Below are 12,354 nucleotides of genomic sequence, written 5' to 3' on the forward strand. Positions count from 1 at the left end.
CCCTCCTTCACAAGTTAAGGGACGAGGCGGCTACACCAGTCCTGCGCGGAATAGCTCTCCCTGGAGGCACACGAGCCAGGGTTTCCGCATTCGCTGATGACGTCACCATGTTCGTGTCTTGCCACACGGACGTTCAAGCGGTGGTTGAGGCGCTCGCTCGATACGAAGAAGTCACAGAGGCCATCTTCAACCGCAGCAAGTCTGTCGGCCTGCGGTTGGGGGCCTGGACCGGGGTAAACTCGCTTGCAGGTATTTTCAGTTGGACCGATGGACCAGTCCGTATTCTCGGTGTCTGGTTTGGACCGGGACTTCAGCTGGAAAAGAATTGGTCGGAAGTATATGGCAAGGTCAAATCGTCGGTGAAGACTTGGATTGGAAGGAAATTGTCCTTGAAGGGTCAGGCGGAGGCTTGAACTACATACGTCTTTCCGCTCATCCTTTACCGATTGTCTGTACTTCCTCTCCCTGCAGAACGACTAACCCGCTTGCAAGGGCACCTCGATTCACTATTGTGGAACGATGGTAAGCATTATGTCTGCAGAGAGGTCTGTGTCCAGAGTCCGAGCGAGGGAGGCCTGGTTCAGCCCAGTCTCTTGTGTCATAGAAATGCTGAGGGATTGGCTTTCCTGGGTTGTTCGCTTGAAGAAGCCGCTCCTTGGGTCCCTGTGGTTGAGAACTCGTTTCCCAATCTCAAATCCAACCCCTCGGTAGAAGGTCGTCGTAGACCGAGGGGGGAGTCTAAGTTCTTCTCCGAATGCCGGACCGCTTTTAGAGCTTTGCCGGGGACCAGTGTCCTCGATCAGCCAAGAAAGAAACTTTATCGGGAGCTAGTGGAGGGGACCGCGAAGGATCCACTTTGTAGGCGGATGGGATGGTTGATGGAGGTTGTCCGTTCTCATTGAAGTTGGGCGCCGGGACGGGAGATTCTGAACAACTCGGAATTTTCCCTCACCTGGCGACTGGTCCGAAACTCGCTGCCCCTTCTCGACGAACTCTGCCGGTATAAAGAACATGCGAGGGGCTTCTGTCCGCGCTGACGAACGCAAGCCCGAAACGATCGGGCACGCGTTTTTTAGTTGCAGCCGGATCCACTCCTTATTGGAGTACGTCGGGGGGGGGGGGGTAACGGCTCGCGTCGATGCCGAATGTTCGCTCGATCTCGACGAAGGTTATTTTGTGTACAACATAAAGCCGCCACTCCCCAGGGAGGAAAAAATGGTTTTCCTGGCGATCCTGGCAGTAGCGCGCATGGTGATTTGGATCACGCGCCTCAAGTTGGTCCGCGAAGGGACATCTGTTCCGGATCGGGATCTGATCGTTTACTTTAAACATTTGCTTAAAGTAAAGATCGGATGCGATTGGAGGAGGTTTCCTAGAGTGAAATTTGACAAGAGGTGGGTGCACAGCACTAGTTTGTGCATCCATCGAGGAGCCAAGTTTCAATACGTGTTCCCTCCTTAAGCATGGCACGGGCGGTGCTGGGTCCTTCGGAACCCATCCCACTTAGTTCTAGCTAAGTCATTTTAAGAAGACTCTTGACTGGTGGTACAAATGAGATCCTGTTCCTGATTTTATTTTTTGGTACTAGAGAACCTCTGAGTCTGCCCATCCCCTTTGTGCCGCATCCTTGTTTTTTCAACATCCCCGGTCACTTCCCCACTCAGAGGTCACCTTCCAACCCCCTCCACCCGTTGCTTTGTTTTCTCCCACTTCCATTAAGGTATTTTCCCCAATCCCCATTAGGGATCGCCCTGCTTGTTTTCGGTTCCCCGAAAAACAGTGGGGGGTCTAGTCACCTAGATTAGTACAAGGGGGCCTCACTAACAACCCAGTACGATTTATTTTTCGTTTTTGATATGAACACTTTTGATTAGTTTTTCCTCACTCCACGAACAATCTTTCTCTTAATTCAAAAACTTTTTATTTTCTAATGAAATTGATTTTTATTTTTCACACATGCACACACACACACACACACACACACACAAAAAAAAAAATTTTTTTTTTTTTTTAAATGCATACACAAACACACAGACAACTGTTTTTAAATTGTAAATATGTTTTTGATTCTTAAACGCTGGGGATTTATTAGTTAGATTAAGATCCATAGAGTGAATGAGGTATTTTGGTAAATGTTGCCAGTCAAGAGTAAGACTCCAAAGTCTACATTTATTACTTTTAATCACTTTAGTCACAAAGACCCTGAACCCTTCCCCTCCCCAATTTCTTGTAGGGCTTTGTGCCTAATTTTGTTGTTTAAAAATCTTTTGTTTTTTTACTTAATTGTAATGTCAAAATTTTTAAAAGCAATAAAATATATAAACAAGATCAAAGTGTAGTATCTGTTCTTCAGATGCTGCACTTCAATTTCTTGTTCTCTGTTAGTGAAGGAGAAATCCTTCACGACTGAAACAATTTTTATTTTTGTTCCTTTTCTCCACATTAAAAAACGACCCTGGTGTCTAACTGTCCCGTGGGGAGACATTGTAAATAGGAACAAAGCTCCTTCCCATTTTAAAGATGCGTTTCACAATAACCTTATTTCAGCACCGTCCGGAAACTGCAGAAATACCTATTTTATTTTTAAAATTTGTTTTTCATATTGCTACCCAAACTTAAGGTTTGTAGTAGTGCTGATTTTAGTCATGTGTTTATGTTACTAATGACGTTTAATATTGACAAGCACCCATTTTTTTATATATTGAAGTTGGATTGAGAATATTAACTATGGCAATAAGTTGTTTGGGATTGGTAGATTTTTAGAGACCGTTAAAAGTCGATTTCCTGTTCAAGTACTAAAATTAAAATAAAAAAATATCTTTGTATTGTTTAAGTTAATCGGACAAATTAAAAGTTGCCATGTTTTCGCAGGAAAAAATAGGGAGAGGGCGAAACCTTAGAGTACAGAGAGCTACTCACTTTTTTTCCTGCCAAAATATGGTGACTTCTACACCTGACGAAGGTTGGAGGTTACATCGACCGAAATGTTGACAACAATTGTCTGATTAATCTGAACAATACAAACATTCATGCCTCGTCTAAAAAATTCAGAACTGTAAAAAAAAAAAATTTAATTACAAAAAATAATCGTAATCGTAAATATATTAGGATTCTCAGCTACTCGCCCCCAACAAACAAACAAAAAGAGATTATACTCTTTTAGGTGATTACGTGTGACCATACTGAAAATCTTTGGGACGAGAGGGGAAAAATGAGAGTGGAGATTAGTTTCTAATATAAATTTAACACAATATCTCTCTCTATTATTTTTTTGATACTCATGCAGAGAGTGATCCGTGCTGAAATAATAACGTTATTATTCAAAAAGCTATTCTTAACATGGGGAGGGGAGGGTGTTTTGTACCTATTATGTACTTTAACCTTACAATTGACTAAAAAAAACCCCATAAAACTTTAATTAAACGTGGAAATACGATTTAAAAAATAGCACGGATCACTCTCTGCATTAGCACCATTTTTTTGAGTGGAAAGGGGCTCATGCTGAAAAGTTAAAAATAAAATAATTTTCATCATGAAAAAAAATTATAATTAAAAACAAAGGTGCTTATGCACTTATTGAATGGCACTATTTTCAAATTAAAGTTTTACGATATTGTGAGATATTTTATCTCACCTGCTTTTTGCTCCATGACAGTGGCAGAATAAGACAAACACAACAAAGGCCTACCTTAAAATTCAATACAAATTTTATTAGTTCCTCGGTTGCAAAAAGGAATGCTCATTTGCCTCTGAAAAAAGCTGTTAACAACCTCGAAAGGTGATAGTCTTTCATCTTCAACAGGAGCTGGAAGCAGGTTCATCTGTCTCCGAAGATCTGAGTTTACAGCCATTTGAAGGTGATTGATATGCCTTCTGATGAAAAAGATTCAATTCTCGCTTTGAGACGATATTACAGAAGTTCATAATTAATGTTCTTGGAAGGAAAGGTCCTTAATAATAGGTCAGCAATTCCGACCTAAAAATCTATTATTTTGGGCTTAAAATAAGTCTCAAGGAGATACATAATGCAATAACTTAGCCTATTCATTTAGCCTTAAATAAAAATCTCAAGGAGACTTAAAGGCTAGAGGCACCCAAATGATTCTTATGTGGAGGGTGAGTTCTATAGATCCTTCTGGTAGAGCTATCTTGATGGAAACAAAAAAAAAAGGCACACATGCAAAAAGCTCGCCTAGGCGAACTGCACAACAGCAAATACAATAAACGAATCTGATTGGTGCAAAACAAATACAATGGGAGACATGATGTAATTGTCAAATTTCTAACATACTGCCAAGTAAAGGAGGAAAAAGTAATGATAATTTATTACTTTTTTATTAGAATATGAAATAATTTAAAACTGCCATTAACAAACAAAGGTAACAAAGGTTGTCCCAATTTTTCATTATTGAATTCAAATAAGTGTGTCTGCTGCTGAGTGAATGTATACAAAAAAAAAAAATCCAGATTTTCTAGATCAGTTATCAAGAAAGAAAGTGACTACATCTTAAATCAATTAACTCCAAATACTGATTATAAGATTCAGTGAGATACTTTATTTGAACACTATTCAGTGAAAAAAATTTTTTTTTTTTTTTTTTAGAGGCCGAAGCCCTTTTCATAATTGATAGATTTGAGATTAGACCCAATCGCCATTTGTGTATTTTAGCTACTTCACTTAGGAAGAAAAGGAATAAAGGAATGAGAAAAAACCTCAAATTGATTCTCCCACTAATTAGCAAGAACGTATTTTCTCATTTTAACTTATCTCCCTTTATTTTTATTTTTTTTAAATTGAGAAGGCTACCATTTTAGCAAGAAAGAATAAAATGAGCGTCAGCAGTTCGGAAATTAGCAATGAAAGAGCATGAAATTTGAATTTAGTGAGTACCCCAAATTTGAGGTTGTAGAACACAATACTATGGAACTGCTTCCCAGCTGGCTATAATGTAGTTATTTTCAAGTCTAATGTAAACAAGTTCAATCAATGATTTATTTACATCCGATATATGATTTTCCACAAGAATATTTTTTTTTTGAGCCCTTCTCCATTTAAAACTCATGACAGGGCTACATCAGACACAAGGAAAAAAGCCTGCATATTGATAGGAATTAGGGCCTGCAAAACCTTAGCAATAACTTTGAGGGCTAGGTATATGGCTATTAATTCCAAGGTGATTTCCCTTTTATGGGAGCCACTTTAGCTTTGGCAAATATCAAGGAACACAGCAAATACAATCGACCAATTTGATTGGTCCAAAACAAATACAATGGGAGGCATGATGTAATTGGCAAATTTCTAACAATATCTTTTTATTTATTAAATTGTTAGGTGAAAGTACAGGATAGTTACAAAACATTCTCCTCTCCTCATGTTAATAATGGCGTTCTAAATGATAACGTTATTATTTCAGCATGGTTCAATAAGTGCATAAGTTCCAAAACAAAAGTCCAGGTGGCATCCTCTCTCTTAAGCTACCACTAACCCTAAGTCCGAGTGGCAAAACAAACAGTTTAACAAAAAATTAGCGGGGAATGAAAAGTTAAGGACCTCATTGTTGCTATTATTTTATTTATTTATTTTTTTTTTTAAATATCCACTTTTATGTCAAATTGTAACTGGGCCACGACAATTGTCCACCTACTCTCCTATCATATTCTGTGCTCATAGGGATATTGACGAATACCAAGTTTTTATGCATTAAAATAAAAATACTAAATGCATGAAAAAAAATCGTTTGCCCATTTTTTTTATTTTATTTTATTTTTTTTTTTCCATTGAAAAAATAATTTTTAAGAACAAAAGTCATGTTTGAAACCTAAGGCTAAAAAAAAAAAAAAGAATCCAGCAATAGTTTTGTTGTGGTCGGACTGAGGTATGGATCTGTTTAGTTTTAGAAGATTCACCCTCCAAGACTTTGTTCTCTCTGAAAAATGGTTGGTTTATTGCTAATTGTCTGAGGCGTCCTTACGGGAAATGCTGATGGAGCTGCACAAGCATTTTTGATAGGCCAGTGTGTACTTCACGTAGTGTGTTGGTTTTTCAAAACCTTGCTTGATCTTGTCTAACCTCATGGAGAAAAGGTAAATAAATATACTTTTATTAATTCCTATTTTAGGCACCTAAATTATTTAAGGTGAAATTTATTTTAAATCGTGTTTCAGAATGACTTCAAAATCTAGTGAGCAATGTCCTTTTCTCCTCCTTGCCTCTTTTTCACAAAACAGATTTTGCAAACGTATCTATGGCAGGTACTCGACTGAGCTTCAAACTATGCAGCCCCCTGCTTGCAAAATATTCACAACAAACATTTATCTCCCTACAACCAATCAACAATTTTCCCTCCTTTTTATCTCTGCCTAAAGCTAAACAAAAATTCCCTGAGCAGTTTCTTTCCTAGAACTACCCGCCTATAGAACACAATACCATGGAACTGCTTCCCAGCTGGCTATAATGTAATCATTTTCAAGTCTAATGTAAACAAGTTCTTGTCAAGCTGTCCCCTTAAATAATCAAATTCAGCCCAATTTCCATTATTACTGCTCATCACGGTGTTGTTTCACTGATGTACTGATAGGTATTAACTTTCATGACGATAAGTTGTTTGAGAATAATGCCAAAACCTATTTCACTCTGAATAATTATTAGTTTGTTTGTTTTTTATGCTTATTATCATTATATACTCACTAGGATTTTTCACACAACTCATTATCAATGATTGCTCACTGACGATAACCAGTGGTTTTCCTGGAGTCTGAATGACATCAAGTCTCTCCAGATTTCCAACACTCTTCATCCCTTTTGTTAACTGCTTCAGATCATCTTGCATTATCATAACAGCAGTTTACCATTGATTTCTCACTAGCAGTAACTCTTGGCTTTCTCTGAAACTTAAGTGATAATAAGCCACCCTATTATTCTAATATTCTCCACATTTTTTCAGTAGATGTTTGGTTTGTGCTCTCTCTCTCTCTCTCTCCTCCATCTTTCCATCCTCCTTGATCCTTCATGATTCTTGTGTAATGCTAGCCAAGCTTGATGTCACCACATGCACGTTTTATTATTTACAACAAAATCTGAATTTTCAATTGTAGGCAAATTAGTACAAATTAAAACTTTTAGAAAAATTGTTTTTGTAAATTTATTTATTTTTAAATATGATAAGAATAAAACTTCTATATTAGTTAAGGGTCGAGAATTTTTAACAAGAAATAAAAACAAATAATTTATAGCAAATACAGAATTAAATTATCTATCCTAACTTTAACGCATGGAAACTACGATTTCTTATTTCAGAATTTTATTTCAATGTTTGCGACTTATATATACTCTTATGAATTTTTTTTTTTTTTGTATTGATAATCGTATTAAAAAAACTTTTTTCTATTTATTTAAAAAGAAAATACAACTTTGTATTATATGGGTCGTGGAATTGCATTTATCTGCAAAAGATCTTAGCTATTTCGCATATTCTTTTAAACATTCTTTTGAATTAATTCTCTATTAGTTTTGTCGGTTTTCTTATGGGATGATCATCTTTAGTTAACTATTACTGTAATTATATTCATGCAGATAGTCTATATGATTTATATTTGTGTAAAAAGGTTATAGTAAGCACGAACCTCTTTCCATATATTTATGTATGAGTGTATACTTTTGTTTAAAAATTTTGCCTACCAAACTCGTCCGTCAGTTTTTAGTTTACAGATATGAAACTTTATATACAGGGTATTTGTACCCATGCGAAACTATATTTGGGGTTTAGCCAGGGAAAAGCGGTGCAAAAGAGTGAAAATTTAAAAAATGAAAATTGTCAGGTGAAGGTCAAACGATGGGATTACGAATACACATGTGTGACGTAATAGCTATTGATTCGTGCTTTAATTTTTAGCGTTGCATTAACATGTCTTGATAGTACAGTCATTAACGTCAAAGGAAAAAGTAAATCGTAAGCTAAACATTTTGGTTTCGATTCTCAGTGGTAGCACATGAGTCTTTTTTTTCCTTTTTTTTTAATTTTAAAATCATTGCTATATATTGGGTTCAATATAATATAATAAATACGAAATATGCATTAATCAAAATATCATATTTAAGCGTATTTTACGACCGGGCAATGCCAAGCAGTCTGCTAGTTAACGAGTAAAAAACCAAAATAGCCACCAAGATGATGGTTCAACTTGAGTTAACAAGATAGTTAGAAACAATTACTTACCCTACCATTAACCCTATGTCCGAGTGGCTAGCCACCCACAGAAAACTTATAGTTAGTATATAATAATATCTAGTATTAAAAAAAAGTAATTATTTAGAGTGAAATAAGTTTTGTAACAGAGTATGAACATGTATATGGCGGCTGTATACAAATGCTGAGCCATGTGCGAAGTGACATCACAGTGATAAAGAAAAGAAAAAGATATAAAAAGAAGAATGTGTGCGCAGACTGGGGAGGACATTTGAGAGGATTGCGATCATATTAAAGACACGTGGGTGACGTCACAGCCATAACAAGACGTTACGCGTTGCAGGAGAAGAGAAATAAGTTCTTTTCTCTTCCTTTCTTTTATTTTTTACAACAGAGTTTACAACATGTTGGGTCCCTACATATTAAAACGTGTATAAACATGTACTGTGTTATAATTTCAGCACAAAAAATTTATTTTTATGTACACTGTAACTAATAAGTCACATTAAAAATATTATGTTACGCGTTTCATCACAAACATGAAAAATGAAACAAAAACCATACTTAATCGCCTAACTTTATCAATTTTTTTTTAATTACATTTTCACCCCAAACAAGGCACATTGCCACTTTGATGTAGGGGGCTACTATCAGGGACATAAGCTACAGGGGTACTATGTAGGGAATTGAGCAGCAAGATGTCGGTTCACATTACACTTGAACTTCTGCATGTCAGTACAGTTGGGGAAGCAGGGACCTGGAGGGAATTCCATAGTCTAGTGGTTCTGGGGAAGAAACTACTGGAGTAGAAGGCTCTCTTACATCTAGGAATCTCTACTGTGAAGGGGTGGAATTTAGCTATTTGTCAGGTTTGTTGGGGGTATTTACGTTGAGGGGGTACAAGTGCTTGCAGTTCTTCAGAGCATTCACTGTTAAAGTATTTGTAGAACAGGCAGAGGGATGCAACATTTTGTGATGGGACAGAGGCTGAAGCTTAGATGACAGTTCAGGACCTATCAGGTTGGCGACTCTCTTTTGAACCTTGTCTAGGAACGAGAAACTAGTAGCAGATGCACCAACCCAAATATACTCCATACATTGGCGAATGGTGGCCTTATAGAGATACAGGATACTTTCGGGCGTTAGTAACTTTCTAGCACGGTAGAAAGACCTTACCTTCTTCGCAGCGGTCCTGGCAATGCTCTCAATGTAATTGTTCTAACTCATGTTTCCTGTGAACGTTAGGCCGAGGAGTTTAAAAGATGTACTTTCAGATAAAGAGTGTTTGGCCATTGCTATTGGTGGTAGAGAAGGTTTCTTGTAATTATTGAAGGAAACAAGTTTAGTCTTGCCAGCATTGAATGTGGCCATCCGTTTTTGTCCCCATTCCACTACAGATTGGAGATCATCCTCTAGTGTTCCTGCCATTGCCTTAGATATGTGTTCATTTGTTTTCCTGTCATGTCTGTTATAGAGCATGGTGTTATCAGCATATATACCCATCTCAGAGACAATTTTGTCAGGGAGGTCATTTATGAATATTAGGAATAATAGAAATCCAAGGATAGACCCCTAAGGGATTCCCGCATTTATATCATATTGTTTAGATGTAAGACCGTTGAGGACAATCTGGATTTTTCTCTTATCTAAGAAGGATTTAATTATGTATTTTTCACTGTCTGATCGACACACAAACCTCAAAATAAAAATTTGAAAAAGAAAATCCCAGTTTCCATGCATTAAAAATATACAGATCAGTATAGAATTTAATTGTACTGTGTTTGCTGTAAATTATTTCTATCTCGTAGCCTTGAACCTCTGGAGGGGTATAGGCCATCAACAACTTCGTAGATGCTTTTGTAGCGAGGATTTCTTTTTTCGAGGTGAAGGTGCTGACCCCACCCCCAACCTTCCCAGAAGGTACATACAGCGCCTAGACTTCCTATATGGTCACCCATTTGGTACTGGCCAGGCTCAATGTTGCTTAACTTTGGTGATCTGGTGAGAACTGGTGTGTCAACATTATTTTGCCGTACTTATTTGGTTGGATATATTTTTCTTTTTCTTTCTGAAGATGAGGTTTACCTTGAAAATTCAAAGACCACAACACCAATGTCATCCTAGTTTGGCTCATTACGTAAATAATTAATAATTGAAGTCTTTCAATATCGTCATTTATTCTGTTTATGTTGTCTTGTATACAGCAGTGGTTTTCTACAAAACTACATTGTCATGATTTTCAAACACAATTCCTTATTTGTTTCATTTTCTTCAGTTGCCAACTGTTAAGTATTGTGTCGTTTACCTCTGATGGATTTTGTATTCAAAACAATCTGTGTCATTGTTTAACTTGAATAATCGATCCTTTTTTCTTCCTTTAAAAATAATGTATTTAGTCATATCAAATGTTATGCTTAATCTTTGATTTAACAAAAACTGTAGCTCAAACCGAAACACTTACCCAACATATGTTATTACTACTAGTGACTAGTTCGATTTTTTAATTTTTTTATTTAACCATGAAATATTGTGTGACTTGTTGCTACTGTTTGATTTGAACAGTATTTATGGTCCGAAAAACTTTGTCTTGTAAGCGTGCTCAGTTGTGATTGTCAGGTGTGTGTAACATATAAACATCAGTTCTACTTACCTGTGGGAGAGTATTACTGGTTAGGAGTATTACAAATTGATTTATTTTTAAATAGAAATCACCCTCCCCGAGAGAGCATGAAGCCACTTAATATAAGGAGCTGGGTTAGTTGATCACTTGAGATGACATTTTAAACCAACAAATACATGCAAGTGTACCATCTGCAAGAAAGTGTGCAAGACACCTAAATTGAAAGCACACATGCAATGTTGCAGAACGTAAGAATTGTTGAAATTATTTGCAGAATGTTTGATTAGAAAATCCACTAAATCGCTCAAGACAAGGCATGAAGGCACTTGCTATATGGACCTAACAAGAAACCAAAAACAATTAATGCAAAGGTAAGAGATGCCTATTGACTTTTGTCTTGAAAAGACCAACACTGCACGTAGGAGGGAAACAAGCTTGCAATTCTTGGAAAGAAACTATTGAAATAGAAAGCTGTAAAACAATGAATTGATGGAGACCACTAGACCAATGAATCATAAGTTGAAACAAAGGATTTAGTTTGCTGTTTTTGTTTTACAGCATATCAACTGTTTTTGGGTTATTTAATGCCGAATCCAGTGGTATATAAGAAAAGTTTTTTAATAGAATATTTTTTTTTTTTTCAAGTCAATTTCTATTTAACCTATAATTGGGACCCTAACAAGTACTATCACTCCGGGTCAGAGTGAATCTGGGGAGCAATGGCAATTAAGGGGTGGCTCCACACTCCCCAAAAGCTCGCAAGCTGGGGTCTCACCATCGGATAGAGTTTAAGGTCTTATCCAGGACCTGGAACAAAGGAAGCAGGGAAAAGATCAAATAATTCTGAAGAACACATCATGTCTGTGATAGGGACATTGCCGAGAAAAAGAAAGAGTGAGGCCAACACGTGTTTCTGCACTTTATCAATAACCCTCAAATAGGACAGATTCATCAGCCAAAATATGACAGCAATACACCATACATGGTATGATAGTAGGTTTGTAGAAATAAAGAATAGTCTCGGGTGTGAGAAAGTGTTTAGTGCAATAAAGAGAATGGATTTTTGATGATGACCACCTTCTGTCTAATGAGACAATGATGTTCTGCATATAGTCTGGTGCACTGCAGCATCTGCTGTGGCTAAAAAGTCGGAGCTGAAATTGCCTCTCTGGATTCAGACCTTGGCAGGTGATAAGGAGACTTAGATTTTCCCAGTTACCAGAATTCCTTTCTTGGCATTCCAGTCAAAGTTTGATGGATAGGCAAGCCAATACGGTCGGAGTCAACATAACTGCAGTTGCTAGAAAGATGTTGCAGTGCTTCACTATCTACCTATTGGGATGCCAAACCGACTTATCAGGGTTTACTTCTTTAGCCTTTGTCTTTCCCAACGCATCCACAAGGCAGTGGAACTATTTGCCCAAAGCTGGTGAAAATTTGTAAATATTTTCAATTTTGACAAGCATTAGATGCAAACGTTTTAGAGTCAATTTCTTAATGAAAGCAGATTAAGGGAACAACATGGACTCTCACTTCTCAACATAATTT

The 12,354-nt window shown here is 37.0% G+C and overlaps 1 protein-coding gene across 6 annotated transcripts in view; it reads left to right on the forward strand.

The window, feature by feature from the left end:
- Window positions 1-12,354, forward strand: part of LOC145283561 (FHF complex subunit HOOK interacting protein 2A-like) — a 143,717-nt gene that overhangs the window by 3,484 nt on the left and 127,879 nt on the right. The window lies entirely within an intron of this gene.

This window comes from Euprymna scolopes, chromosome 8 (assembly GCF_053919585.1).
Source record: "Euprymna scolopes isolate OS-2025 chromosome 8, ASM5391958v1, whole genome shotgun sequence".
Classification (NCBI taxonomy): Eukaryota; Metazoa; Mollusca; class Cephalopoda; order Sepiida; family Sepiolidae; genus Euprymna; species Euprymna scolopes.